At 41.7% G+C, this 5,910-nt stretch overlaps 1 long non-coding RNA gene across 1 annotated transcript; it reads right to left on the reverse strand.

Moving 5' to 3' along the window:
- Window positions 1-2,245: 2,245 nt before the first annotated feature.
- On the reverse strand, window positions 2,246-3,123 carry LOC109479607. Its single transcript, XR_002140796.1, has 3 exons — window positions 3,032-3,123; window positions 2,479-2,616; window positions 2,246-2,287 (listed from the first exon to the last, which is right to left on the reverse strand). It is a non-coding gene; the product is annotated as an uncharacterized LOC109479607 (long non-coding RNA).
- Window positions 3,124-5,910: the final 2,787 nt, after the last annotated feature.

Consider the following 5,910-nt stretch of genomic DNA (forward strand, 5'->3'; position numbering starts at 1 on the left):
CTATGCAATTATAATATTTTCTCATTAATTATGCAAATTAAGTCTTCATTTGCATAATTGATATCTGCCTGTGTTTCTCTCATTCTTAATAACATGTCACAAGCTTGAACTTCCTAGTATGGAATGCAGCTGATAAATAGAATTTCCTCATTAATTATGCAAATTACATCCATATTTCCATAATTGTAATATCATTATGTCAAGCATCACTCAAGCTACCTACATACCAAAAATCACGATGATCCATCAATCGGTTCTTGAGTTATCCCCCTTTAAACATTTGTCCATTAAACCCCCCTGCAGTTCTAGAGCAAGCAACTAGGGGGCTCAAACTTATGTGACTTCATCCCCAGCACAAGAGCTATCTACCATCCAAATTTCGTCACCCTAGCATGTCTGGATCATGAGATATCAAAACCGGAAGTTCTGCTGCAGTACCATGACAAGCCGCCAGGGGGCCCAAAATCTAATCATTTTGAGGTCTCATCAAGCCCTACCCACCTACCAAGTATCAAGACAATCCATCAAGACCTACTCAAGTTATCGTGTTTACAGACAGACACACACACGAACGCCCCTGAAAACATAACCTTCTTGGCGAAGGTAAAAACACTGTCTATGGCCTTGCATACTATTTCATATAGATGTATTCGATTGTATACTGTAGGAAAGTCAGTCCCTTGAATGATCTCACAACGGTTACACATCCACCCCCGAACGCTAGCCGAACGCCCGCCGACCATGGTTACGAGTTGGTCGTCAAAAAGCTGGCGTTGAAACGACAATTTGTTTGAAACATTCGTGGGGCGTTCGGGAGGTTCGATCACAGCAGGTCACTGATTACTACTCATCCAAAACTCGTCATTATATATTCCAAACATTTGGAGAATGTTTAATACATGTCCCTAGCAATGACGTTCTTTGATACTATAGACCCTACAAATATATTCATTCATTCATTCGTTATTTTGTCTTCCGTACAAGTTCAATTCTCTGAGATATGGCTGATAACCCGAGTGGGTCTGAGTGACGACGAACCTCCAGTACCGCGCTGTTCCCTGGAACCCGCCGAACTCCTGGCGCTTGTTCCCTTTCTGCACGTCACTGGCGGACTTGACGTCCTCCCAGTTGTACGGACTCCCACTTTGCGACCTTTGCAGCTTGAAGGCTTTAACGTCGTGCGTGGTGTCTCCGAAGTTGTTTATCGAGATTTGTGAAAGAGTGTAGGGCGAATTGAGATCCAGCACGATGTACCAGTTGTTGGAGTGACGGGCGAGTCCGTATGGGTTCCAGTAGGTCGTATTGTCCCCATCCAAGGCTTTGGCGGCATCGTATGTCTTTCCTCCTTTCTGCCACGGTGTTCCGGCGGAGTCCACAACCCAGGACCTGCCCGAGCACTGCAGCAGCCATGCGCCTGGAGAGGAGGATGCTGGAACGAACGAGGAACTCGATTACACACACACCAACAAACACACACAAACACACGAACACACAATACAGACACACACACACACTCCAACACACACACACACACTGTGATACTCACACAAGCACACACAGGCACTCGCATACATACACAACACACACACACACAAACACACACAAATTAAACACACACTCACATGCACACAAACAACACACACCAACACACACACACACACACACACACACACACACAACTCATACACAACACGCACACAACACGCACACACACACACACACAGCTGTGACATTCATAATACAAGCACACACAAACACACATACGCACTGTGACACTTACACAAGAGCACACACACAGACACACATTGAAAGAAAATTATTTCCCCTTAAAGTCCCCTTGCCCCACCGAATCTACTAGGAGATTAAGAAGGCATGAGTTAACCTCCATTTAACGGTTCCGGTGTTGGGCAAATTGGGATCCCTGGTAGGCCCCGAAGCCCCCTTTTTCCTGGTGGCCCAGGAGGCCCGGTAGACACAGGGCCAGGTGGACCCATGGGCCCCTTTTCTCCTGGAGGGCCAGGAGGTCCGGTAGACACAGGGCCAGCTGGCCCCATGGGCCCCTTTTCTCCTGGAGGTCCAGGAGGCCCGGTAGACACAGGGCCAGGTGGACCCATGGGCCCCTTTTCTCCTGGAGGCCCGGTAGACACAGGGCCAGCTGGCCCCATGGGCCCCTTTTCTCCTGGAGGCCCAGGAGGCCCGGTAGACACAGGGCCAGCCGACCCCATGGGCCCTTTCCCCCCTGAAGGTCCGAGTGGACCTGTAGGCCTGGTCATGTTAGCCTGGTCCCCTGGCAAGAAAGGTAAACACGGTGTTTAGGTTGAAATATCACCTAAAAATTTAAAATTCACAACTATTTAGCATATGACAGAATCTGCATCTGCATTAATCTACTGACAATGAAAAAAAAAACTACTTAAAAAAATAACGTTTTATAACGGTCTAAAACATGATATCTACGACACAGAGGCAGACGCTTACGTTCTGTCTTGCTAAGCCGCTGGTACATCTTATCAGTCTTCCAAACCAGTGCATTCATCTGGTTCGAAAGCGTTGCCCTCTGCTCGGAAAGTGTCACAGACAGTTTTGCCACGTCGCCAGAGAGAGTGAGGACCTTTACTGTTTCAGAAAGAGGCAAAGACATTTGCTCAGTTCTGCAAGAACGCAGTAAACGCTAAACAGGGATTATGAAAAAAAATGAACATATTTATGTTAACTTTCGCAGTAGGAAAACATATTGTTTTTTTTTTTGCTCTGTTTCTTCTTCTTTGTCTCCAAACCAATAAGGTCAATGACCTGGACTAGACGTCTGACCATGCCAGCACCACCTTATGTTACATTATGTAGGAACATTCTGCAGAGTTGGACAGGCTGGTCACCAGTCATCACATATATGAAGGTATTTGAATAAGAATTATTACAGCAGTAGTTTAGTAGGTTAGACTACGCGAAGGCAAATATCATGGACATTATGCATCTGCTGTGCAAATATTACATTTCTAGTATGTATGTAATTCGTGTATTGACAACTGACCTAGGCAATACGGCAGTAATATGAAGTTGAGTAGGACGAAGAAAGTGACAGCAATCTTCTTGCTCAGGCCGAGATAGTTTGCCCACTTGCTGGTTGTGTCAGAATTGTCATAGCTTGCACCTGATAGGTAAATGGTACATCCTTACAACATTATTATTATCCACACACGACGTTGTAAGCAAAGGTAGGCCTTATATCAGTATGGGAAAGGGACAAAAAATATGGTATCAAAACAATGGTTATGTATATTAGCATAATACTGGTCACTTTTTCGAAAAGGTTCAAATATTAACCCGACAAATCCGTCCAATTATAGAGGGATTGCCATCTCTAGCTGCGTCGGTAAATTGTTTACATTCGTGCTTAATAAACGACTTCAACGGTTTCTTGAAGAGAACAACATATTATCTCCATTTCAGTCTGGCTTTCGCACAAATTTCCGTACAAGTGACAATGTCTTTGTGCTCAAAACTCTAATTGATCAACAAATATCCAATCCGGGGGGGAAATTGTATGCATGTTTTGTTGACTTCAAGAAATCCTTCGATTCTGAATGGCGAAATGGGTTATTTTACAAGTTGTTATCATCGGGTATAGGGGGGAATTTCTATAAAATCATACAAACAATGTACTCAAACATAGAATACTGCGTTAAAACATCAAACGGTCTGGCAACATACTTCAAGTCCACATGCGGCGTTCGACAAGGGTGCAATTTAAGCCCGCTCCTTTTTAATTTATACGTTAACGACCTTCCATGCTTACTAAATTCACCACTTTGCGACCCTGTTATTTTAAAGGACACTCCCATCAACAGCCTTTTCTGGGCAGATGATCTCGTGCTCTTATCTAAATCAGAAAATGGCCTTAAAGAATGTTTAAAAAGATTAGATAACTTTTGCTCAACATGGAAAACTGACGATCAATAGAGATAAAACCAAAATAATGATCTTCTCAAAAAATGGACAAACAAATAAAAATCGGCGCTCTCCTTTCCAGTCACAGGGCCATGTAATAGATATTACATCCTCCTACACATATCTAGGAGTAGACATAACCCCATCAGGAACGTTTAAACGAGCCAATAAACAACTCAGAACTAAAGCCCTCCGAGCCTCCTTCAAACTTAAATCATTTCTATCAACAAATCACAACCCATCCATCTCTCTTGCATTAGACCTGTTTGATACTATAGTAAAACCAATCCTACTCTACTGTGGAGAAGTTTTAGGCCCAAATATACAATGTAGGGACCTGATCATGAAAGGAATAGAAGAATCTCCAAACGAAAATATACGAAATATATTATCTAACATTTTATCCCCAATACTAGGACCACAAGTAAATATTCTCAAAACAAATCGTATCGGAAAGAAATCTGAACCTCATTCTAGCCGCCCTATACTCGTCCGTTTAAAAAAATACAGTGACAAACTAAGCATTGTACATAACTCGGAAACATTAAGAAACCAAAATGTATATATAGAGCAACCTACACTGTCATACGAAAACCCTGACCTAGAACAAGTTCTCTTGAATTTCTACAAAATAATTCTCCGGTGTCCCTAGAAGCTCCGTCACCGCCGCCGTAAGGGGAGAACTAGGAGCGTTCCGTTATATATTGACACCCAAACTCAGCTCATCAAATACTGGCTCAGACTGCACCACCTGCCTAATGATAGAATTGTTAAAAAAGCCTACGATATCGCTGTAGAACAAGAACAGGACTGGGTAATACATATACAAGATATGCTATGTAGACACGGTTTCCAAAATATTTGGCTAAACCCAACAGTTGACGCCAAGCATTTTGGAAACGTGTTCAAACAACGTCTGAAAGACACGTTTGTTTCTGGCTGGAGGCAAAACATAAGAAATTACAGTAAACTACAAACCTATATTAAATTCAAAACCGACTTCACTTTTGAGAAGTACCTCTCATCAATCCAAAACAAATCTTTTGTTGCTAACATAACCAAACTGCGAATCAGTGCACATTGTTTAGAAATAGAAAAAGGTAGTCATAAGAATGTACCAGCCACTCAGAGACGCTGTCCTACATGTAAACACAATGTTGAAGACGAATTTCACTTCTTATTATTTTGTCCCACGTACACTGAAGAAAGGCTGACACTTATGAACATGATCTCACGTAACTCAAACCTTACTTTACCTAGAACAAGCTCAGATACTTTTAATTTACTTATGTCATGCCCTGAACCAATATCCTTATATATAGGCCAATTCATATCTTCCGCTTTCCAGAAAAGAAACCATATCATCTCTGACACTTCGAATGGATGTTAATACTGTATCCATGTTCCATATATGTTGTATACTAGTAACTCATAGTACACAATTACAGCGTAGCGTCTAGAGTTAGTCATTTAGAAGTAGATTTTAGTATTGTTATTCTTGTCTATACTTGCCATACATTGTACCTGTTGCAATTGTTGCGCAATAAAGATTGTATTGTATTGTATTGTAATATTTTTCTAAACTGTTTTCAAAGTAACAATATTAAACTGTGCAGAATGATCAGGATAATTGTAACTGAGTCACAGCATCAGGAAAATACTACCGGCAACTTTCAGTTTCTGGAAAAAGTTAAAGTGTCTAATTGTAGGTGTCTAATTGTAGATATATAAAATGTCAACCTTACAACTGAATTAGCTTGGATCATTTGCTTGTATAGTAAATATATCTAGAAATATGGGTCGTAATTGTGGTGTCAATTTGGTAGTATGAGAAAACAGCTGCAGCATACATATAGACTGGTAGTTTACGTCAGCAGAATTTATTGGGTGCTTATATAGTACAAGCTTGCTCTGTTTTTTTTTACCTGGCCTGGTGGATCGGGAGTACATAGGGTTGGGTAT

This window comes from Branchiostoma belcheri, unplaced genomic scaffold, assembly GCF_001625305.1.
Source record: "Branchiostoma belcheri isolate BF01 breed outbred unplaced genomic scaffold, Haploidv18h27 scaffold499, whole genome shotgun sequence".
Lineage (NCBI taxonomy): Eukaryota > Metazoa > Chordata > Leptocardii > Amphioxiformes > Branchiostomatidae > Branchiostoma > Branchiostoma belcheri.